We start from the raw sequence: 25,030 nt of genomic DNA on the forward strand, positions 1-25,030 counted from the left end.
TATTTTTCATCAAACAGCTTTTACCATCGCATTATTCCGAACATCTAGGTATTTTATAAATTTTCTCGTTTCGTGAAAAATGACTTTTCCGGGCCCCATTGGGTGTTAACCCCCCCCCCCCACACAAAAATCACATTTTTATTTTTATAAAATTATAGGACTTTCATTTATACCATTTCTTTGTATTTTTACAATATTCACAATTTTTGGGAAATTTTGGCATATATATTGTATATATAAAATATTTATAAATTAAATTTTAATACTCAAAAATTATAAAATTAGGGGCTTATAAATTTAAAAGATGTAGAATTAAGGCCTTAATTTTAGTTAGGAGTATTAATTTTACTACTATAAATAGCCTAATAATTATTTAATTATAATTATTAATCACAAAAATTCTGCAAAATTCTGAAAATTCTCTGAAGAACAGGGTCGGGTCGGAATTCGGGTCAAGAATCAACCAGTGATTTTGAACGTTTCCGAACACCAAATCGTATCATGTAAGTACTCAAATCAATGGTTTTGAGTTGTTCTTTCAGTTTATACAACTAATTTCATGTTCTGATGTATAGATTTTCAATTTATAATTCTAGGGTTTATGCTAGAATTGGTACTTTTCGATTTTAGGGTTATCTGTTGAAATTGATGCCGGATATGGCTTTATTTGATGATTTATGTTGGATTCCTGATAGTTAATTTGATAAACGATAGTTGTATATAGTAATTCGATTGATAGGGTTTTAATTCGATTGATAGGGTTTTAATTCGATTTCGGGTCTTTTAATTTGGGACTGTTTTGGTTCAATTAAATGATATAGAGTTGTAGATCGTGAAATTTCTGATCGATTGAGACTGGTTTCGATGATTTTGGTTTATATTTTAGGTTCGGCGGAAAATCGCCGCCTTAAACGACGATTTTGATTTTCCGATCACCGGGATGATTGTTTGACGTTTTGGTGGGCTGGGTTAGCAGTACAACGAAGTAAGGAGTATTTTGCAATTGGTTTGGTCGAATTCTGGGTTCAGGTGGCCGGAAACCGCCGCAACTGTCATAATTATTAGTTCAATCAATCTTATTCTCGTAGTTATAATTATTAGTTTAATTCTTAGTTATAAACATCCTCACTTTGTTATCGTCTTAGCATTGAATAATAGCCATACATTGTTGCTTAAGTACGTGAACTAATTAGTTAACTACTTGCGAACTCGTGTACTTGCGTGTATTATTAGCGCGTGTTAAGCGACTAACAAGTTTTGGCGCCGCTGCCGGAGAACTGCAGTGTTAATTGATAGTTTATGTGCTTTCCATCAGTGGTCGTTAAAGTTATTGAATCAGACATTATTACTTACCTATTTCCTTGTCTTATTTCAGGTACTCTAGCGAGGGTGTATGCATACGCGTTCGCGTACTCGTAAGAGAACACTGGATAAAGCCGAGGAAGAAGTTGTGGTAGTTCGGAAGGAAGTTTTTGAGGAAGAAAAGAAGGTCGAAGAAGAAGAGAAAGTCGAAGAACCAGTTGTAGTAGCGATGGGAGATCAAGTAGAAAATCCGAAGGCTTTGATGGACTATTCTCAACCTAAGATTAATGACATTCCGTCAAGCATCATCAGACCAGGCATCAGGGCTAACACTTTTGAGATCAAGTCAAGCACGATTCAGATGATACAAAACTCAGTTCAGTTTGGGGGTTCTCCTACTGAAGACCCCAACATGCACATCAGGGATTTCATCGAGATCTGCGACACTTTCAAATTCAATGATATGACTGAAGACAATATCAAGCTACGCCTGTTCCCATTCTCTCTGAGGGATAAGGCCAAGTGCTGATTACACTCTCTGCCAGCAGGATCTATCACCACTTGGGAGGATCTTGCGTAGAAGTTTCTCACTAAATTCTTTCCCATGGCAAAGACTGCTGCAATCAGGAATGCTCTTACCCAGTTTGCTCAGCAAATAGGGGAATCTCTATGTGAGGCTTGGGATCGATATAAGAAGATGCTAAGGAAGTGCCCACACCATGGCATACCTGATTGGAAGATTATTTATTGCTTCTATAATGGATTGGGTGCTACTTCTAGACCCATGCTTGATGCAGCATCAGGAGGAGCCTTGTGGGCTAAGAGCTATGATGAAGCTTATGAACTTACTGAACTGATGGATGCTAATGACTACCAGAATCCTTCCTAGAGACTGACTCAGGGAAAAGTCACAGGAATTCTGGAGTTGGACGCAGCGACTGCTATTGCTGCCCAACTTAAAGCTCTGACGATAAAGGTGGACACTTTGGCTAATTATGGAGTAAATCAAATCACAAGTGTCTATGAGCTTTGTGCTGGTGCCCATGAGACTGATCAGCGCACAATTTCTAGTGAATCAGCTCATTTCGTGAGCAACTTCCATCGATCACAGCAACCAGCGCTAGCCACCTATCATCCCAACAACCGCAATCATCCTAATTTTAGTTGGAGCAATGCTCAGAATGCGGTTCAACAACCTTATCAGCAGTACCCCGCTAAACATTACAACCCCCTAGTTTTCAGCAACCACAGTAATCACCTAGACAACAACTCCAGCTGCAACAGGCCAATGAAAATTCTGAATTAGAGGAGTTGAAGCGTATGTGCAAGAGTCAAGCTGTTTCTATCAAGACCTTGGAAAATCAAATTGGTCAAATTGCCAATGCCTTGCTAAATCGTCAGCCTCGTATATTACCTAGTTACACTGAAGTTCCAGGAAAGAGGAAAGCCAAAAAGCAGGTAAAGGCAATCATTTTAAGGTCTGGAAAGGTTGTGAATCCCGAACAAATTCAAGAGTTGACTGAAGAAGCTGGTGCTGAGAAAGAAGTAGTGTAGCAGGACAAAGAAGTGGAACCAAGGAAGACTACTGTTGAACATACTCCACCTGAGGGTAATACAGGGGAGAAACAGATCTATCCTCCACCGACTTTTCCCAAGCGGCCGTAGAAGAAAAAGATGGACAAGTAATTTGAGAAATTTCTGGAGGTGTTCAAGAAAATTCATATCAATATACCTTTCACCGAGGCTCTTGAGCAGATGCCTAGTTATGCAAGGTATATGAAAGGTATTCTCTCTCGGAAGGTGAAGCTAGATGATTTAGAGACAGTCGCTCTCATGGAGGAATACAGTGTTGTGCTGCAACAGAAGTTGCCTCTGAAGCTTAAAGATCCGGGAAGCTTCACAATTCCATGTACTATTGGAAAAGTATCTTTTGACAGATGCTTTTGTGACTCGGGAGCTAGCATCAATCTGATGCCTTTGTCAATTTTCAAGCAGTTGGACTTACCTGATCCCAAACCGACTTATATGACCTTGCAATTGGCCGACCGTTCTATTACATATCTGCGAGGTATTGTGGAGGATGTCTTGGTAAAGGTTGATAAACTCATCTTTCCTGATGATTTCATAATTCTTGATTTCGAGGAGGATAAAAGGATTCCCATAATCTTGGGAAGACCTTTCCTGGCGACTGGACGAACCTTGATAGATGTGGAGAAGGATGAGCTCACCATACGAGTTCTGGATCAGGATGTCACATTTAATGTGTTCAATGCTATGAAATTCCCTATTGATAATGAGGAGTGCTCAAAAATGGAGTTGGTCAATTCGGTGGTCACATCGAAACTTGATCAATTGCTAAGGTCTGATGCCTTAGAAAAAGCCTTATTGGGGAATTCAGATAGTGAAGATGACGAAGGGGAAGAATAATTGCAATATTTTAATGCTTCTCCCTGGAAAAGAAAAATTGATATGCCTTTTGAATCTCTTAGAATGGAGGAATTGAACAAAGCTCCTAAATGCCTTAAACCTTCTATTGAGGAAGCTCCTACTCTTGAGCTTAACCCTTAAACTGAACATTTGAGGTATGCATTTTTTGGTGATGCATCTACTTTTCCTGTTATTATTGCATCTGACCTTTCAGGTAGTGATGAGGAAAAGCTTTTGAGGATTCTGAGAGAGTTCAATTCGACAATAGGATGGACTATAGCAGATATCAAGGAAATCAACCCTTCTTATTATATGCACAAAATTCTGCTAGAGAAAGGTAGCAAACCTACGGTCGAGCAGTAAAGAAGACTTAATCCTATCATGAAGGAAGTAGTGAAGAAAGAAATTCTTAAGTGGCTATATGCAGGGATCATCTACCCTATTTCTGACAGTTCATAGGTAAGCCCGGTTAAATGTGTGCCAAAGAAAGGAGGAATTACTGTGGTAGCAAATGAGAAGAATGAGCTTATTCCTATAAGGATAGTCACGGGGTGGAGAGTTTGCCTGGACTACCGGAAGCTAAACAAATCCACTAGGAAGGATCGTTTTCCTTTTCCCTTCATTGATCAGATGCTCGACTGGTTGGCCGGTCATGAGTACTATTGTCTTTTGGATGGATATTCGGGTTACAATCAGATTTGTATCGCTCCATAAGATTAGGAAAAAACTACCTTCACTTGTCCATTTGGTACTTTCGCCTTCAACGAGTTTCTTTTGGTCTGTGTGGTGCGCCAACCACATTTCAGAGATGTATGATGGCCATCTTTTCTGACATGATTGGCCAAAATGTAGAAGTGTTCATGGATGACGTCTCAGTCTTTGGCGATTCTTTTGATGAATGCTTGCAAAATCTTGGACATGTTCTCAAAAGGTATGTTGAGACCAATCTGGTTCTCAATTGGGAGAAATGTCACTTTATTGTGCGTCAGGGCATCATTCTCGGGCACAAAGTTTCTAGTAAAGGTCTAGAGGTGGACAAGGCCAAGGTGGGGGTCATTGAGAATCTCCCTCCACCCATTTCTGTTAAGGGAATTCACAGTTTTCTTGGTCATGCGGGTTTCTACAGGCCTTTCATCAAGGACTTCTCAAAAATTTCAAAGCCTTTGTGAAGTCTCTTAGAGAAAGATGTTCGAGGGTTGGAACCCTACTGCGAGAGGGGCGCCTCGCGAGCAATCCGCCTACTCGGCTTCTTGTAGTTAAAGATATTTGTTTCAAGTTTGATGATGAGTGTCTTCCAGCTTATGAGACATTAAAGAAGAGTTTAATAACGGCACCGGTCATAACTGCACCTGATTGGAATGAGCCTTTTGAGATGATGTATGATGTAAGTGACTATGCAGTTGGAGCAGTTCTTGGTCAAAGGAAAAACAACATATTTCATGTGGTCTATTATGTAAGTGAGTATGCAGTTGGCTATTGTCTATGGTTTTGAGAAATTTTGATCTTATCTACTTGGGACTAAGGCGACAGTATTCACTGATCACGCCGCAATTCGATATCTCATCTCAAAAAAAGACACAAAGCATAGATTGTTTAGATGGGTTCTTTTGCTCCAAGAATTTGAACTAGAGATCAAGGACAAAAAAGGAACTGAAAATCAAGTTGTTAATTATCTCTCGCATTTAGAAAATCCAGATGCTACTTCATTGGATAAGACATTGATAAATGAGTCTTTTCCTGACGAGCAACTATTCGGAGTGCAAGAAGAAGAACCGTGGTTTGCAGACATTGTGAACTACCTTGTGAGTAATATCATGCCTCCCGACTTATCTTATGCTCAAAGGAAGAAGTTTCTACATGAGGTGAAGTGGTATATGTGGGATGAGCCGTTTCTTTTTCACTAAGGAGCTGACCAAATCATCTTGAGATGTATTCCTTACAACGAAATGGGGGGGATCTTGCGAGATTATCACTCAACGACTTATGGAGGACATTATAGAGGACACTATAGTGGAGAAAAGACAGGAGCTCGTGTTCTTCAAGCAGGTTTTTTTTGGCCGACGTTGTTTAAAGATGCTCATCAGTTCATTTTGAAATGTGATCGATGTCAACGTGTGGGTAATATGTCTAAGAGGGATGAGATGCCTCTTAATGTGCTTCTCGAGGTTGAGGTCTTTGATGTTTGGGGAATTGACTTCATGGGGCCATTTGTCTCATCTTGTAACAATCAGTATATCTTGTTGGCGGTTGATTACGTGTCGAAATGGATTAAAGTTAAGGCGTTGCCAACGAACGATGCGAAAGTGGTGCTTAATTTTCTTCACAAGAAGATATTCACAAGGTTTAGAACTCCAAGAGTCATAATCAGTGATGAGGTATCACATTTTTGCAATCGCAAGTTCACGGCTATGATGAAAAGGTATAATGTGAATCATCGAATTGTTACGGCTTATCATCCTCAGAGGAATGGTCAAGCTGAGGTACCTAACAAAGAGATCAAGCGCATAATGGAGAAAGTGATGAGTCCATCAAGGAAGGATTGGTCTTTGAATCTTGATGAAGCTGTTTGGGCTTATAGAACAACATATAAGACTCCATTGGGAATATCGCCGTTTCAGTTAGTTTATGGTAAGGGGTGTCATTTGCCTGTAGAGCTTGAGCATAAGGGATATTGGGCTTTGAAAATTTGAATCTGGACTTGGATGCGGCTGGAAAGAAGAGGATGCTGCAATTCAATGAACTTGACGAGTTTCGACTTCAAGCTTATGAGAACAACAAATTGTATAAGGAGAAAGTCAAGAGGTGGCTTGATAGGGGTCTAGTGCTTAAGTCATTTGTGCCAAGGCAACAAGTTCTTTTATTCAACTCTCGTCTCCGTCTTTTTCCTGGAAAATTGAAGTCAAGATGGTCAGGGCCGTTTATTGTCAAAACTGTGTTTCCACATGGAGAGGTAGAAATTTTTGAAAATGATCCGGCCCAAGCATTCAAGGTAAATGGTCAGAGGTTGAAGCATTATTATGGTGCCACAGAAAACTGTGAGGTGGTTAGTGTCGTTTTATTGTCCACTTGATCTCGAGATTCTACGTCGAGCTAGCGGCGTAAAAAGAGCGCTTCTTGGGAGGCAACCCAAGTATGTTGTACATTAGTAGGTAGAAGAAGCAAGAAGAAAAGAGAAAAACATAAAAAACCAGAAAAAGGAAAAAATTTAGGGCCAACTACAGAAGCTGGGTGCGCCCGCGCTGAACAAGTGCGCGGACGCGCCGTTTTTTCAGTAACCAAGTGCGCCCGCGCTATTCTAGCGATCGGCCGCACCAGTTTTCCAGTAACTATAAAAGATTTTAAACTTCTTGCGAACTCGTATACTTTCGTGTATTATTAGCGCGTGTTTAGTGACTAACAAGTTTTTTTCGCTAAACACACGCTAATAATACACGCAAGTATACGAGTTCGCAAGTAGTATAGAATATTTTCTAGTTCATTCCCACAGAGACTGTATTGGTTAACTAAGTACTTCACGCACTTAAGCAACAATGTATGGTTATTATTCAATGCTAAGACGATAAAAAGTGAGGATGTTTATAACTAAGAATTAAACTAATAATTATAACTACGAGAATAAGATTGATTGAATTAATAATTATGACAAATATGGGATTCTAAATTTATTAAATACTTTATCCAATAGCCTTATTGATGTTACCCTTAGCATGTAATGGTGATGACACTATTCAGATAACACGAAACTTTAAACGCCAACTTTCGTTGCGCGAGTACCATACTACGAGACATCCACAAAAGAGATAGAAGCTGAATAGACACCAATTATATTGAGACCCTATATGTCTATAGAATTTGACAACATAATGGTTTAAGTACAAGTTATCTATCTTGATTACATAGGGCAAGTAAGATGATTAAAATTACCAATGAATCATGCATAACAAATACATGAACCTGTGCTACCATGGAAAGTTCTAAATCCTAAAATTCACTTTCGCTTCATTAAGAATTAACACACAATCTTATAAGTTTGCGATGCTCATTAGGTCAATATGCACAACCAATACTAGGATATCATACAATCACCACATACTAAAACATAAATCAATTTAACTAAAGAAATCCTTAAATAAATCCACTAGAACCCCACGATAATGATTAGCCCATAATCGGACTCATCATAAACGTGGGTTCCGATGAAAGCATGGTATATAAAACGTAGTCTTTATAACGAATAAATAAAACCAAGTACAAACAAGAGTATAGGTTAAACAAAACAAGAAACGAGCATCCAAGATTACAACTTAAAATAAAGATTCACATGAATAAACTAGATCGTCTTCGCCTTTGTTGAATTGTGCTATAGGTCTCTTGTCGTCTTCTTCTTGTGCTCTGGTAAGTTTCCTTATTAAAAAATGATCTTGAGTTATCAATATATAGTAGCCCAAACAGCTCAAGATTCCAGAAAACAGAATTGCAATAGAATCAGGATTTTATTATCCCGACACGGCGCGACCGCGCGCTTCATCAGCACGGGCGCTGGCTTCCTGTACTTCGGCGTGGCCGCGTACTTCATCAGCGCAGCCGCGCTAGCCTTCTGCCAAAATTGGCTTCTTGCATTTTTCTTGCAGATTCGATCCGGTCTTCGCGAGCTTTTATTCCAACACCACCTAGACACTATATTAGCACCAAAACAATGTTAATTCACCTAATAACTTAGATAATGCCTGAAATGCAAAAACAATAGAAAATATGTTAAAACACTTAACAACTTGAGTATAAATGCACCAATCCAAAGCTTATTAGAGCATTATAAAGTGTCATAAATGCCACTCAACATACCCCCAAACTTGAATTGATGCTTGTCCTCAAGCATAAACAGACTCAAAGAACAAGAAATAAAAATGCATGAATGCAACTAATATGAATGCAATGATCCCCATATAGTAACTAAACCATCCAATAAGCAACACCTTAGCAAATGCAATTATTCGCATAAAGATCAATGAAATATCTCAAATCAACCTACAAACCAGAGACGTGCGTGTGTGCAGATGCTTACAGATATACTATTGTTACTGGATCGTCAATCATGACTCACTACTTATCAAAGCAATCGCAAGTTTATAAATAAAATAAAAGTTAGACTCAAAATAACTTATAACACTTCAATTCTTATATCAGAGTTTTTATGGATTCATGCTTTTATTCACATTAACACAACACAAGTATGCTTATTTGATCATGCAATGAGCGAGGTGCACAATAGACTTATACAATAGTACCCATGTAGCGAGCGTTAGGTTAGGAAATCCCAGACTATAAAAGACTTAGGTCACTAGGCACAAAGTCCCCTTATAACTTAATAACTCGAGTACTAAAGAGCCCACTCGTGATCAATTATACATAACTCTTATTCTTTTTTTTTCTTTTTTTCTCCTTTTTTTCTTTTTTTCACAAATTTCTTAACGAGCGCATTTCGCTCTATCTCGTTCAACCCTAGACTACTCATATAAATATTAGCCGGCTACTAGCCATTTGACACCTAGCCTTATTCACAACTAGCAATGAAATCCAATTTCTCAAATTTTTAAATATCCATGTCTTTTATTATTAAGAGAATACCCTAAATTTCAAATATAAACAAGTGATTAAACCTCAACAATCAAACAAATCATGACTATGATCTATCACTCTAGCAACCTATAAGACTTAGTGAAATACAAGTGTCTCTAGCATGCAAATCAATCTAAAAAGACTCAATATCACCAAACACGACATCACTACACTAGCATCAATATCACAAATCAATCAGAAAATTATCTAAGGGATCATGTTATAATGCAAATGCATGAAACTACATGAACAAAATATCATAAAACTACCAAAATTAGATAATAAAAAAATATATGGCAAAATATGCAACTATTTGAAATAAAACTATCATGAATATGCAAACTATATGAGACTCACACAAACTATATTCCTTCAACTACTACCCCTAAACTTAAAATATTTATTGTCCTCAGTGAAGGTAATAGTAAGAATCAGGCATACCTACTGTGAATCAGAATCTTCACCCTCAATGGGTGGAGTGTCAGGAGTGTCTGGAGGGGGATACACTGAATCCTCACCAAAAACTGGCCACTGGATGTCAACACCGGTGGCTCTAAAAGCTGTACCAAGTGCCTGGGTGAGATCGTGTACAAACCGACTATGGATGTCGTACATCGCATCCATCCTTCTCACGAGACGCCTATACTGCGTCGAACTCAAACCAGCTCCCAACTCTGCTCCTGCTGCTTTCTGCTGCTGTGACGAACCAGCCTCCTCTCCATACTAGGCTCTCCAAGCTGCTCTATGGGCCTGCTGAGATCCTCCTGCTATAGCTGCTTACATAGGCACTCCACCCAGAAAATGAGCATATGAATAACCAAGCCCCTGAGGATCAGGCTTCCCTCCATACCACTCTTGCATGCTCTGCAGCGTAGCACTATCAATAAGTGCACTGGAAAGCTGAAGCCGCTTATGTGCTAACCAATGAACACAAACTGCCATGCACAACTTCGTCATAACTGACGCATACAGAATAGCACCTGTAGTACCTCCCCTCAAGAATCTCAAAATCCCCTGATGTATCACCATCCCCAAGTCAATGTAATCACCCTGCAGAATACCCCACAGCAGACGAGCACGCTCCACAGTAATCTCATGCACATGCGAAGATGGCATGATGTTCGCACAAATAAAGGAGTTCCAAGCCCGTGCAAACCTGTTCATACATGACGCCGGGAACGTGGAGTAATCAGTAGTGCCCCTCTTGAACTTCCAATGAGTCTTAGGCACACAAAAATTAGCAACAATGAGATCCAAATCAAAGTCCTCTGGAGTCTTATCATTCCACGTGTCCTGACCCACCTTCCTTGCGGGCTGCTCAATCATTGCACTGATAGCATCAGCACTGTACTCTACAGTCCTCCGTCTCACCACCGTGAACCCATTCTTCTCCGCCTTGGCATTTGCATAGAACTCCCGCACGATACTCATGGGCACAGCAGCGGGAGCCTCACAGAAAGGAACCCAACCCACCTCGAGAATCATCTCTAACAGCTTACCATCCTTCCCTGATGGAAGAAAACCTTGCTCCTTAGGAATAGCATTCGAGATAAGCCTCGTGTACTCCTTATCAGCCTCAGGAGTAGAAAACCTGGGCCTCACACCCCCCATAGATGAAGAATCGGTGGTGCTGCTGTCAACTTGTGTTTTTTGTCTCTTGGGTGCCATCGGGATTGAAGAAGAAAGAATAAAAGCTTAAGTGTTTAGAGAGAATTTGTGTTTGAGAGTTTGTGAATTGGTGGAGAAGTTGTGTGTAAGTGTATGTATTTATAGGTGGAGGGGTATGAATTCTATAAGGAATAGAAGTGGGAATTGATTATGAGAATCGTAGGAATAATGGAATTGATTAGAAGAGGGAATTATGGGATGTGGAAGAGTAAAAATCGGGTTGGAATTGATTTTGGAGTAAAAGTCCCGATTTTACCTTAAAATAATTTTTTTTCGAACTGGATCTGGCACGGCCGTGCGCTAGGACAGCGCGGGCACGCTCACTCTCTGGAAAACCGGCACGGCCGCGCGCTAGAATAGCGTGGGCGTGCTTGGTTACTGGAAAAACGGCGCGGCCGCGCGCTTGTTTAGCACGGGCGCGCCCAGCTTCTGTAGTTGGCCTTGAATTTTTTCCTTTTTCTGGTTTTTTTGTGTTTTTCTCTTTTCTTCTTGCTTCTTCTACCTACTAATGTACAACATACTTAAGTTACCTCCAAAGAAGTGCTTTTTTAACGTCACTAGATCGACGTAGAATCTTGAGATCAAGTGGACAATAAAATGGCACTACCCACCTCACGATTTGCCATGTCACCATAATAATGCTTCAAGCTCTGACCATTTACCTTGAATGCTTGGGCCGGATCATTTTCAAAAATTTCCACCGCTCCATGTGGAAACACAGTTTTGACAATAAATGGCCCTGGCCATCTTGACTTCAATTTTCCAAGAAAAAGACGGAGAGGGGAGTTGAATAAAAGAACTTATTGCCCTGGCATAAATGACTTGAGCACTAGACCCCTATTGTGCCATCTCTTGACTTTCTCCTTATACATTTTGTTATTCTCATAAGCTTGAAGTCGAAACTCGTCAAGTTCATTCAATTGCAGCATCCTCTTCTTTCCAGCCGCATCCAAGTCCAGATTCAAATTTTTCAAAGCCCAATATGCCTTATGCTTGAGTTCCACAGGCAAATGACACCCCTTACCATAAACCAACTGAAATGGCGACATTCCTAATGGAGTCTTATATGTTGTTCTATAAGCCCAAACAACTTCATCAAGCTTCAAAGACCAATCCTTCATTGATGGACACACCACTTTCTCCAAAATATGCTTGATCTCTCTGTTAGATACCTCAGCTTGACCATTCGTTTGAGGATGATAAGCCGTAGCAATGTGATGATTCACATTATACCTTTTCATCATATCCGTGAACTTGCGATTACAAATATGCGACCCCTCATCACTGATTATGACTCTTGGAGTTCCAAACCTTGTGAATATCTTCTTGTGAAGAAAATTAAGCACCACTTTCGTATCGTTCGTTGGCAACGCCTTAACTTTAACCCATTTCGACACGTAATCAACCGCCAACAAGATATAGTGATTGTTACAAGATGAGATAAATGTCCCCATAAAGTCAATTCCCCAAACATCGAAGACCTCAACCTCGAGAAGCATATTAAGAGGCATCTCATCCCTCTTAGACATATTACCCACACGTTGACATCGATCACATTTCAAAACGAACTGATGAGCATCTTTAAACAACATCGGCCAAAAGAAACCTGCTTGAAGAACACGAGCTGCTGTCTTTTCTCCACCATAATGTTCTCCATAAGCCATTGAGTGACAATCTCGCAAGATCCGCCCCCCCCCCCCGTTTCGCTGTAAGGAATACATCTCCTGATGATTTGGTCAGCTCCTTGGCGAAAAAGAAATGGCTCATCCCATATATACCACTTCACCTCATGTAGAAACTTCTTCCTTTGAGCATAAGATAAGTCGGGAGGCATGATATTACTCACATGGTAGTTCACAATGTCTGTAAACCACGGTTCTTCTTCTTGCACTCCAAATAGTTGCTCGTCAGGAAAAGACTCTTTCATCATTGTCTTATCCAATGGAGTAGCATCTGGATTTTCTAAACGCGAGAGATGATCAGCACCTTGATTGTCAGTTCCTTTTCTGTCCTTGATCTCTAGTTCAAATTCTTGGTGCAAAAGAACCCATCTAATCAATCTAGACTTCGAGTCTCTTTTTGAGACAATATATCGAATTGCGGCGTGATCATTTAAAACTGTCACCTTAGTCCCAAGTAGATAAGATCGAAATTTCTCAAAACCATAGCCAATAGCCAAAAGTTCTTTCTCCGTAGTAGTATAATTCAGTTGGGCACCATTTAGGGTTTTACTAGCATAATAGACCACATGAAATATGTTGTTCTTCCTTTGCCCAAGAACTGATCCAACTGCATAGTCACTTGCATCGCACATCATCTCAAAAAGCTCATTCCAATGAGGTGCAGTTATGACCGGTGCCATTATTAAACTCTTCTTCAATGTCTCAAAATCTGCAAGGCACTCGTCATCAAACTTGAAAGGAACATCTTTCTCTAATAGACTGCACAAAGGCTTTGAAATTTTCGAGAAGTCCTTGATAAAACTCCTGTAGAAACCCGCATGACCAAGAAAACTGTGAATTCCCTTAACAGAAATGGGTGGAGGGAGATTCTCAATGACCCCCACCTTGACCTTTACTAGAAAGTGACATCTATGCCCGAGAATAATGCCCTGACGCACCATAAAGTGATATTTCTCCCAATTGAGAACCATATTGGTCTCAATACACCTTTTGAGAACATGTCCAAGATTTTGCAAGCATTCATCAAAAGAATCGCCAAAGACTGAGAAGTCGTCCATGAACACTTCCACCTTCTGGCCAATCATGTCAGAAAAGATGGCCATCATACATCTCTAAAATGTGGTTGGTGAACCACACAGACCAAAAGAAACTCGTCTGAAGGCGAAAGTACCAAATGGACAAGTGAAGGTAGTTTTTTCCTGATCTTCTGGAGCCATACAAATCTGATTGTAACCCGAATATCCATCCAGAAGACAATAGTACTCATGACCGACCAACCTGTCAAGCATCTGAGCAATGAAGGGCAAAGGAAAGTGATCCTTCCTTGTGGCTTTGTTTAGCTTCCGGTAGTCCATGCAAACTCTCCACCACATGACTATCCTTGTAGGAATAAGCTCATTCTTCTCATTTGCTACCACAGTAATTCCTCCTTTCTTTGGCATACATTGAACGGGGCTTAGCCATGAACTGTCAGAAATAGGGTAGATGATCCCTGCATCTAGCCACTTAATAATTTCTTTCTTCACTACTTCCTTCATGATAGGATTAAGTCTTCTTTGCTGCTCGACCGTAGGTTTGCTACCTTCCTCTAGCAGAATTTTGTGCATATAATAAGAAGGGATGATTCCCTTGATATCTGCTATAGTCCATCCTATTGTTGACTTGAACTCTCTCAGAATCTCAAAAGCTTTTCCTCATCACTACCTGAAATGTCAGATGCAATAATAACAGGCAAAGTAGATGCATCACCTAAAAATGCATACCTCAAATGTTCAGGTAAAGGCTTAAGCTCAAGAGTAGGAGCTTCCTCAATAGTAGGTTTGAGGCATTTAGGAGCATTTTTCAATTCCTCCATTCTAAGAAATTCAAAAGGCATATCAATTTTCCCTTTCCATGGAGAAGCATTTAAATATTGCAATTGTTCTTCCCCTTCGTCATCTTCACTATCTGAATTCCCCAATAAGGCTTCTTCTAAGGCATTAGACCTTAGCAATTGATCAAGTTGCAATATGACCACCGAATTGACTAACTCCACTTTTAAGCACTCATCATTATCAGTAGGGAATTTCATAGCATTAAACACATTAAAAGTGACATCCTGATCCAGAACTCGCATGGTGAGCTCACTCTTTTACACATCTATCAAGGTTCGTCCAGTCATCAGGAAAGGTCTTCCAATAATTTTGGGAATCTTCTTATCCTCCTCGAAATTAAGAATTATGAAATCAGCATGAAAGATGAGTTTATCAACCTTGACCAAGACATCCTCCACAATACCTCACGGATATGTAATAGAACGGTCGGCCAATTACAAGGACATATAAGTCAGTTTGGGATCAGGTAAGTCCAATTGCTTGAAAATTGACAAAGGCATCAGATTGATGCTAGCTCCCAAGTCACATAAGCATCTGTCAAAAGATGCTTTTCCAATAGTACATGGAATAGTGAAGCTTCCTGGATCTTTAATCTTCGGAGGTAACTTCTGTTGCAGCACAGCACTGCATTCCTCCATGAGAGCGACTATCTCTAAATCATCTAGCTTCACCTTCCGAGAGAGAATACCTTTCATATACCTTGCATAACTAGGCATCTGCTCAAGAGCCTCGGTGAAAGGTATGTTGATATGAAGTTTCTTGAACACCTCCAGAAACTTCTCAAATTACTTGTCCAACTTTTTCTTCTGCACCCGCTTGGGAAAAGGCGGTGGAGGATAGATCTGTTTCTCCCCAGTATTATCCTCAGGCGGAGTGTGCTCAACAGTAGTCTTCCTTGGTTCCACTTCTTTGTCCTGCTACACTACTTCTTTCTCAGCACCAACTTCTTCAGTCAACTCTTGAGTTTGTTCGGGATTCGCAACCTTTCCAAACCTTTAAGTGATTGCCTTTACCTGCTCCTTGGCTTCCCTCTTTGAGTTTGGAGAAGACTCTTGGTGTTGATATCTTTAGTATCTTGAAGAGTTGTCCCATTCTGATGGATTATGTTGAAGAGAGTTGATTTGGAGTGATGCTCACTGCAGTCTTTGCTAAGCATCCATGATGGAGTGTTTATGCTTGAGCTAGGGCCTGCCTCTCCCCCTATGTTTATGAAATCTTCTTCATCATCCTCACCATCATCCCCAAAATTATCTTCAGAATCACCAGTTGGATAGTTAAAATTATCACCAGCTATGGAGGGCATGGCATTGATTGCATCCTTGGCCCTTTGCATGGAAGTTGTTGTGTGCACCAAGTTAAAAATTCTCTCAGAAGCCTCATTGTCCTGTTCAGCCAAAGTTTGATAAGCTGGAACATGGTGAGTAAATGCCTCAGCTTCATAAGAAACAGAGTCTAAGACAGCTTGATAATCTTACTAAAATTGCTGCTTCTTTTCAGCCTCATTGAAATTCCTTAACTCACTAACAATGGGCTCTTCCCATTCTTCAGTACCTGTTTTTCTCTCATTTTCTCTCTTTTCTTGCATCACAGTTTATGCAATGTTCCTTACCTTTGAGAGAGATGGTAATGGTTTTATCCTTGGAGTTAAACACAGCAGTAGTCCAAATCTCCTCAACAACTTCACATTAGATGATTGGAGACTAAAGCATAGCATAACTCAGTTTGCAGCTTTGAATGAAGTCCATCATTTTGTGATAGTCTTCAGATGCAGGAATTTTCTTGTCCACCAAAGCTACGAAGTTGTTCTTTTCATAGACATACCCAGTTTGAGACATGACTTGACTACAGGTGCCATTGCTGTGATTGAAAGTAGTTGCAGAAAGGGGTTTTTTTCTTTGGAGATGAAGAGAGTTAGAGAAATTGCTTGAGAAAGATAAAAGTAAAGATTAAAATGAAATAGGCTTTTATACTATCTCAGAAGTAAACTGTCAAAAAAATTAAAAAGTAAAAATAAAGTAACCAATCAAATTAGCCCAAAATAGCCGTTTAAAAAAAGATAACTGTCAAAATTCTAATGATTATCCATTGAAATATACTTACAGGCTGTAAGTAAATTCAATGAATAATGCCTAGAATTAACAGTTAAGATTGAGAGCAATTCAACGGAAAAGGATTAAAAGTACCCAAAATAATATTTGATATTTCAACGGATAATATCATTAAATTTAAAGGATATTCATTTTCAACGAATAATGAACATCCTTCGAGATGTAAATTCTGATTTAGCCAAAAATTCATCTTTGATAAGAAACATCAAATTTTACTCTAGCTTCATTTCAATTTGCTTAGACATCAAAACACATTAAGAGTAATTAAGCATACCTAACTCACTTAACAACTTAGTAAAGGTGGATTCATCAAGTGGCTTAGTGAAGATGTCTGCAAGTTGCTTCTCACTTGGAACAAAATGAAGTTCCACAATACCATTCATAACATGCTCTCTAATAAAGTGGTACTTGATGTCAATGTGCTTGGTCCTTGAATGTTGTACTGGATTTTCAGTAATTGCAATAGCACTTGTGTTATCACAGAAAATAGGAATCTTATTCACTTGTAGACCATAGTCCAACATCTGATTTTTCATCCATAAAATATGTGCATAACAACTACCAGCAACAATATATTCAGCCTCAGCTGTAGAAGTAGAGACTCAATTTTGTTTTCTACTGAACCATGATACTAGCTTATTTCCTAGAAATTGACAGGTTCATGTGGTATTTTTTCTATCAATTTTACAACCTGCATAATCTGCATCTGAATAGCCAGTTAGATCAAAACTAGAATCTCTAGGATACCAAATGCCAAGTTTTGGTGTTCCTTTGAGATATTCTAAAATTCTCTTAATAGCTCCTAAATGGGATTCTCTAGGATCAGCCTAAAATCTAACAAAAAGACAAGTAGCAAACATTATATCTGGCTTACTGGCTATTAAATACAAAAGTGATCCAACCATGCCTCTATAGCTTGAAATATCCAAAGACTTTTCAGTAGTGTTTAATTCAAGTTTAGTGGTAGTGGTCATGGGAGTTTTTGCAGATGTGCAATCCATTAGGTCAAACTTCTTTAAGAGATCATAACTATATTTGACTTGACTAATAAATATTACATCACTAACTTGCTTAACTTATAAACCAAGAAAGTAAGTTAGTTCTCCCATCATGCTCATTTCAAATTTACTTTGCATCAATTTGGCAAACTTTTTGCAAAGTTTCTCATATGTAGAGCCAAATATAATATCATCTACATAAATTTGAACAAGTATACTAGAGCCATTAATATTTCTATAGAATAAAATTTTATCAACAGTACCTCTTGTGAAATGATTTTCTAAGAGAAATTTTGACAAAGTGTCATACCAGGCTCTAGGTGCTTGCTTCAGTCCATAAAGTGCTTTCAAAAGATAGTAGACATATTCTGAAAAATTGGGATCTTCAAAACCAGGTGGCTGACTAACATAGACTTCGTCCTCCAAATCTCCACTCAGAAAGACAATTTGAACATCCATTTCATAGACTTTGAAATTGGCATGAGATGGATAGGCTAGAAAATTTTTGATGGCTTTAAGTCTTGAAACAGGAGCAAATGTCTCATCAAAATCTATTCCTTCTTGTTGACAGTAGCCCTTAGCAACCAATCTAGCTTTGGTCCTAACTACTATGCCATTTTCATCCATCTTGTTTCTGAATACCCACTTTGTGTCAATAGGATTCTTTTCTTTAGAATTGGGTACCGGCTTCCAAACTTTATTCCTTTCAAATTGGTTTAGCTCCTCCTGCATAGCTAAAACCCAATCGTGATCCAACAGAGCTTCTTCTACCTTTTTAGGCTCTTCTTGTGAGAGAAAGCTGCTGTAAAGACATTCTTCTTGAGTTTCTTTCCTTATTTGCACTCTTGAAGATGCATCACCAATGATTAATTCAAATGGGTGATCTCTTTTCCATTTTATCTGTTGGGGTAGATTAGCTCTAGATGAAGAAGCTTTAGAGTTGTCTTGACTGAGTTTTGATTAGTAGAAACTCCCCCTAAATTTGTGGATCTTTGACTTGAAGTTGGGGTTCTTTCTGATTATGATCTATATTGGCTTTCAACTTCTATTGATGGCTCAACGGATGTTGATCTTTGCCTTTTGACGGATGATGCAGACTGTCTTTCAACGGATGATACACTTGGTCTTTCGACATTTGTTGAATTATGTGCTTCACGAGTTGTAGATTTTTCTGTATTTTCCTTAGATATTGTTTCTCGATCACTTTCATCATCACTATCATCACAAATCATCTTAACATTATCAAATTTGAGGCTTTTATGGAAATATCCATCTTGTAGTCCTTCAATATTTTTATCATCAAACACAACATGTACAGATTCCATAACAATGTTGGTTCTAAGATTGTAGACTCTGTATGCTTTTCCAACTGCATATCCAACAAAAATGCCTTCATCTACTTTGGTATCAAACTTTCCATGCTGATCAGATTGATTCCTTAAGATATAGCATTTACAGCCAAAGACATGAAGAAAGTTTAATGTTGGCTTCCTAATCTTGAACAATTGGTAGGGTGTCATGCATTTTGCTTGATTGACCAAAGAAATATTCTGAGTGTAGCATGTAGTATTTACAGCTTCTGCCCAAAAATATGTTGGTAACTTTGATTCTTCTAGCATTGTTCTTGCAGCTTCAATAAGAGATCTGTTCTTCCTTTCCACCACACCATTTTGTTATGGAGTTCATGCTGCTGAAAACTCATGCATGATCCCATTCTCTTCACAAAACAATCTCATTACATAATTCTTGAACTCAGTTGCATTATCAGTCCTGATTCTTCTAACTTTGAAATCACGATGATTATTAACTTGCCTTATGTGATTGATGATGATTTCACTAGCTTCATCTTTGGATTTTAGAAAATATGTCCAAGAGAACTTTGAGAAATCATCCACAATTACTAGGTAGTATCTTTTATTTGAGATGGACAACACATTGACTAGTCCAAATAAATCCATGTACAGTAGTTGTAAAGTTTCTTCAATTGTTGAATCAAGCTTCTTTTTGAATGATGCCTTGATCTGCTTTCCTTTCTGACAGGCATCACACAATCCATCCTTAGAGAATTCCACTTGAGGAATTCCTCTTACCAAATCTTTCCTAACTAGTTCATTCATAGTCTTGAATTTAAGATGGGACAACTTATTGTGGCATAGCCAACTTTCATCTTGACTTGCCTTACTGAAGAGACAAGTAACGAATTCTGCATTTGATGAGTTGAAGTCGGCTAGATACACATTTGTTTTTCTCACTCCAGTGAGGACCACTTTGTTGCTTTTCTTGTTGGTCACAACACATGCTTCAGAATTAAATGTTACTGATTTGCCCTTGTCACAAAGTTGGCTGATACTCAACAGATTATGCTTGAGTCCATCCACTAGGGCAACTTCCTCAATGATGACATTGTCTTTAGAAATCAAGTCATATCCCACAGTATAACCCTTGCTGTCATCTTCAAAAGTAATACTTGGGCCAACTCTCTCCTTGAACTCACTGAGCAGGTTAGAATCTCCAGTCATGTGCCTTGAGCACCCACTATCCAGATAACAAAGATTCTTTCTATTTCCCTGCACACAACAAAATCAAATCAAGTTAATTTTGGTACCCAAGTTTCCTTGGGCCCTGTTTTGTTAGCCTTTTTCTTAGGTTTCTTAAGTTTGTCCTCATTTGACTTAGGTATTTGAGATTCATCCTTAGTCATTTAAGTAGAACCTTTAAAACCATTCATTATTACGGAATTATCATGCACGGGCTTGTTAACATGGAAAGGCATACTCTGTGTGAACATGTTATTCCAGAAAGGAATGCTAAATGGCATTTAAGGCATACTAAATGCAGCATAGTAAGGATTTTGTGCAAAAGGCATATTAGCAAATTGTGCATTCAAATTATGTGTAGGCATAACATTCACAAGCATTGTAGGCATTTTAGGAAATAAAGAAGGTGCAGACATGGGTTCAGACATAGAAAGTTTGCAATTAACAGACAAATGATTAGCACTACCACACTTCACACAGGTTTTTCTAGGTGCATATTTATCAGGTGTGTAGTTGTTATATTTGTTAATTCCTACTTTCCCATTTCTATTGTTTTTCCTTTTTGATTCTGCTTTAACCTTAATTTTCTCCAATCTGTCATTCAATTGCTTGATTGACAGATGCCCTACATTGACTCTCTTATTCTTTTTCACTTGATTTATTTCTCCTGGAACAAAGTTCTTGGAAACTGATTGTAACATCCGAGAAATATCGTGTAATTATTCTTATTAATAAATATTTATTATGAGATCATTATGTGAATTTCAGTGAATTATCTGATGCTTGATAATAATATTTGGATGTTTATATATGATAAAATGTGAGTATATTAATTTTATTATGTCCATAATAAAATATAGATAATTAAGTTATTTTCTGGTAATTTTTGGAATGTTATATAATTTTATATTTATTTATGAATTATTGATTATTTTCTGAATAATTACGAAACTATTTTACAAAGCTGGGAATCGTCCAACTTCAACCGTTTTTACGTTTTTACAACCCGAAACTCTTCTGAAAACTCCTTCTAACCTAATCTAGTAATTTTGGATATTTTCCGTATTTTAACTTTTTCGATCTAGATTACGGTTTGACCCGTACGCGTCCCGGCGCAAAATTTTTAATATGATAATCATTTCGATAAATCAACAAAACCCGTATTCTCAAAAGACGGGATAATATTACATTATTTTTTGTGTAAAGTATTTTATAAGAAGCCCGGTTTGGATAATTATCCAATACGGGTATCAAATCGGATCGTTTTTGCAGTTACTTAGCGGATAAGTAACTAGTTTATCGATCAAATACGAACCAATATTCCATAAATATAAATAGCCCTTTTATTATTTTATTTTATTCATATATTCATAATCAATCAGTAGAAACCGATAAAATACAGAGAAAAACTTTAAAAACACTGCGTTCTTGATAATCAAACGCACAAACGAAGGCGTTATTGAACGCTGATTCAAGAGTGCAATATATCAAATCGAAGCTTTCGAAAAGTTCTTCCTGAATCAATCAACTATTTTTGTGCAGAAATCAAGGTGATTATCTTATTTAATTATTTTAATTCGAATTATTTAGTGATTAAAATATGATTTTTTGCAGACGTGATTATCTGATTGTTTTGATGATTCCATGTTGTAGAGCATGTTTTTCTGGTCAATTTCATATATTATACTTCAAAAATAGAGTTCAGTAACATATATTAATTGAGGTTTAATTTTCTGAAAATTCGAAATTAGGGTTCTTGGTGTTCTTGAGTCGAAATTTGGTGCTTTTTGATTTACGAATCGTTTGTTGATTTGGATGTTTAGATAAGGTTTATCGTTGAAGTTGAAATGGAATGGTATATAGAATTAAGGATTATAACCCCTGAAATAGTAAAATCGAAGTTTTGTTTATTTTCGTTTTATTCATTTTTCATTTTGATTTTTCAGATTATTTATGAGATGAATGCTGATTTTGATCTTAGGGATAGATTGTAGGTAATTAGGGCTTTAATTCCATATATAAATCGATGATTTTGGTTAAGTATTTAGCTTCGTCGATTTTTGACCAGAGTACCACTGGCGTTGGTGTGAGATTTTATCGAAAAATGAGGTTGGTGGATCGTTTGGACATGATGTTATGGTATTTGTGTTTCTGGGCTGTTTCTGGATAATTTAGGTTGTGAAATCGTGTTGAACGGAGCAGTTTGGAGGTATAACGGAGCTTTGCCGGTTTTTTTGAAGACCGCCGGCTGTTTTCTGGTAATTTCAGAATCCGGCAAATGTTCTTCAAAGTCCGGCGAGCCTTGCCGCCTGTGGATCTGGTGGGGAAGACAACCCCATTTTCAAAACTGTTTTTGGATTTTCTTTTATTTAATTAAATAAAAAATCATTCATAAATTTTATAAATTATTTTTAAATTCAAAAATTAGTTTAGTTAATTATTTAAATAATTAGTTAAAATTATTTTAAATCTATAAAAGTATTTTCTTTAATTATTTTCAAAAATCTAAATTTGATTTAATTATTTATAATTCATTTTAATTAATTATTTAAGGATTTAATTAATTAATTAATTAATTCTCTAAATAGTTAAATAAAATGAAATTATTTATAATTAAGTCAAATAATGATTTAAAAGTCATCTTTAGGATTTAAAATTTTTTAAAATTCAATTAATATTATAACTAATTGAATTATTCTTATTTTATTTATAATAATTCAACCTTTCGTTCGTTTAATACGAAACGAACGCCTCTAGACTCAGAAAAATATTCTGCTTATTCTAAAATATTACAAAAATAGATGTGAGCAAAGAATGGTGATTGAAGGTTAGAAAGCGAATAAATTAAGACAAGTATTCCTAAACTTTCTTCTAAAATATTACAAATATTTCTTCATTCTTATTCTAAGTTCAGAATAGTTAAATGTTTTTATATTTCGCTGCAATTACTCTTATATATGCAAGTACCTTTTTGATCTTGTTCCTTGCTTATCGATTGCTCTCTTGAGCAAATACCCATTATTTCGAGTTATTTGTGAACCCTGAATCGGGATGTTTTGAAATCAAAGTGATTTGGCATCAAAATACTCTACGGTTTGGATGGTTACGATGAGGGCCGGGAATGAGCTGGACCCTAAAGGCCAGGGATGGCTGGACCCTTAATTATTAGGCCATAGTGCCTGGGTACCTCATGTGTTGGTGGGCCTATGCAGTTGGGTATAGATCCGCACTATATCCTAACTGATAAACAGGTTATAGTGCATATGTTGGTTTTTAGTGTTCAGTCTAATTTATTGTTGATCGCCATTAACGACATTCCTTCTTGGAAAGTTACGGTTACAAAAACAAACGAAGATTTGATTTAAGAAATGAATCAGTGAAACGTTCACTGTTCTTTTACTGGAAAATGTGATTTATGGTTAAAGGCCAATGATGGCCAATGTTTTATTCACTTAAGTGTTTTAAATAATGTTAGATATATTTGATAATGTCATGGCTAATATGATTTATGTTTAGTATTCAGATCTTACTTAAACAGGATAAATCAGTACTTACTAGAAGTCAGGACGTAAGGATATCAGTACTTATATTATCAGGAGATAATCATCAGAAGATGGATATCAGAACTTAAGTGCTGAAGGACGTTCAGATAAGGACAGTAGCTGATTAAAGGGAAGAAGATCGAGATAAACATAAGAAGAGATATGCATGAAGAAGGAGTTCTATGAAGAATAGAATACTTGGAAGAAAAGATATCTGATTGATAGATATTAGGAAGCAGAATTATATTCCATATCAATTAGCGATTATCTTGTAACTGTGTAGTATATAAACACAGACTTAGGGTTTACACTATAATTGTTATCATATTCGAGAAGATTATTCATTATAACCCTAGCAGCTCTCGTGATAATTATTCATCACTGAGAGGTAACAGTTCCATACTGTAACAGAGTTTATTGTTTCAATAAAGTTTGTTTTCTGTTACTTGAGATATTAAAGTTCGATTTGATTGTACTTTACACTGTATTCACCCCCTCTACAGTGTGTGTGACCTAACAAGTGGTATCAGAGCCGATCTGTTAACGCACATACAGTTTAAGATCCAAACACAATCATGTCTGACACAGAAAGTCCAACTAAGCCTACCAAAACTGAAGAACCACCAAAGACACAAATTCAAAGTCGATATGAGACCATCAGAGTTCCCATATTGAGACCATCTGAATATCCCATATGGAAGGTGAGGATGACCATGTTCCTGGAAGCAACAGATCCAGAATATCTTGATAGAATCAAGGAAGGGCCTCACAAACCAACCTAGCTTGTTGTTGCAGTTGCAGGTGAAGCAGCAAAGACCGTACCAAAGGAGAAGAGTGATTATACTGCTAAAGATATCGCATCAATTGCTAAGGATGCTAAGGTACGACACTTACTGCATAGTGCCATTGATAATGTAATGTCAAACAGGGTAATTAACTGCAAGACTGCTAAGGAGATATGGGATGTTCTGGAAACAAGGTGTCAGGGAACTGATACAATTAAGAAGAACAGGAAGACAATACTCACTCAAGAGTATGAACACTTTGACTCAAAGGCTAATGAGTCATTGAATGATTTATATGATAGATTTGTCAAACTCTTGAATGATTTATCATTGGTTGATAAGGAGTATGATCTTGAAGATTCAAACCTTAAATTCATGTTAGCTCTTCCTGAATGCTGGGATTGGAATGCAACAACAATAAGATACAACTACAATCTTGATGAAACAACTCTTGATGAAATTTATGGAATGCTCAAGACTCATGAACTTGA

At 37.6% G+C, this 25,030-nt stretch overlaps 1 non-coding gene across 1 annotated transcript; it reads right to left on the minus strand.

Annotated features, from left to right (window-relative positions):
* Positions 1–1,921: 1,921 nt before the first annotated feature.
* Positions 1,922–2,028, minus strand: LOC141722057 (small nucleolar RNA R71). The gene has a single exon (XR_012575091.1). It is a non-coding gene; the product is annotated as a small nucleolar RNA R71 (small nucleolar RNA).
* Positions 2,029–25,030: the final 23,002 nt, after the last annotated feature.

The sequence above is a fragment of the Apium graveolens genome, chromosome 4, assembly GCF_009905375.1.
Source record: "Apium graveolens cultivar Ventura chromosome 4, ASM990537v1, whole genome shotgun sequence".
Taxonomy (NCBI): Eukaryota; Viridiplantae; Streptophyta; class Magnoliopsida; order Apiales; family Apiaceae; genus Apium; species Apium graveolens.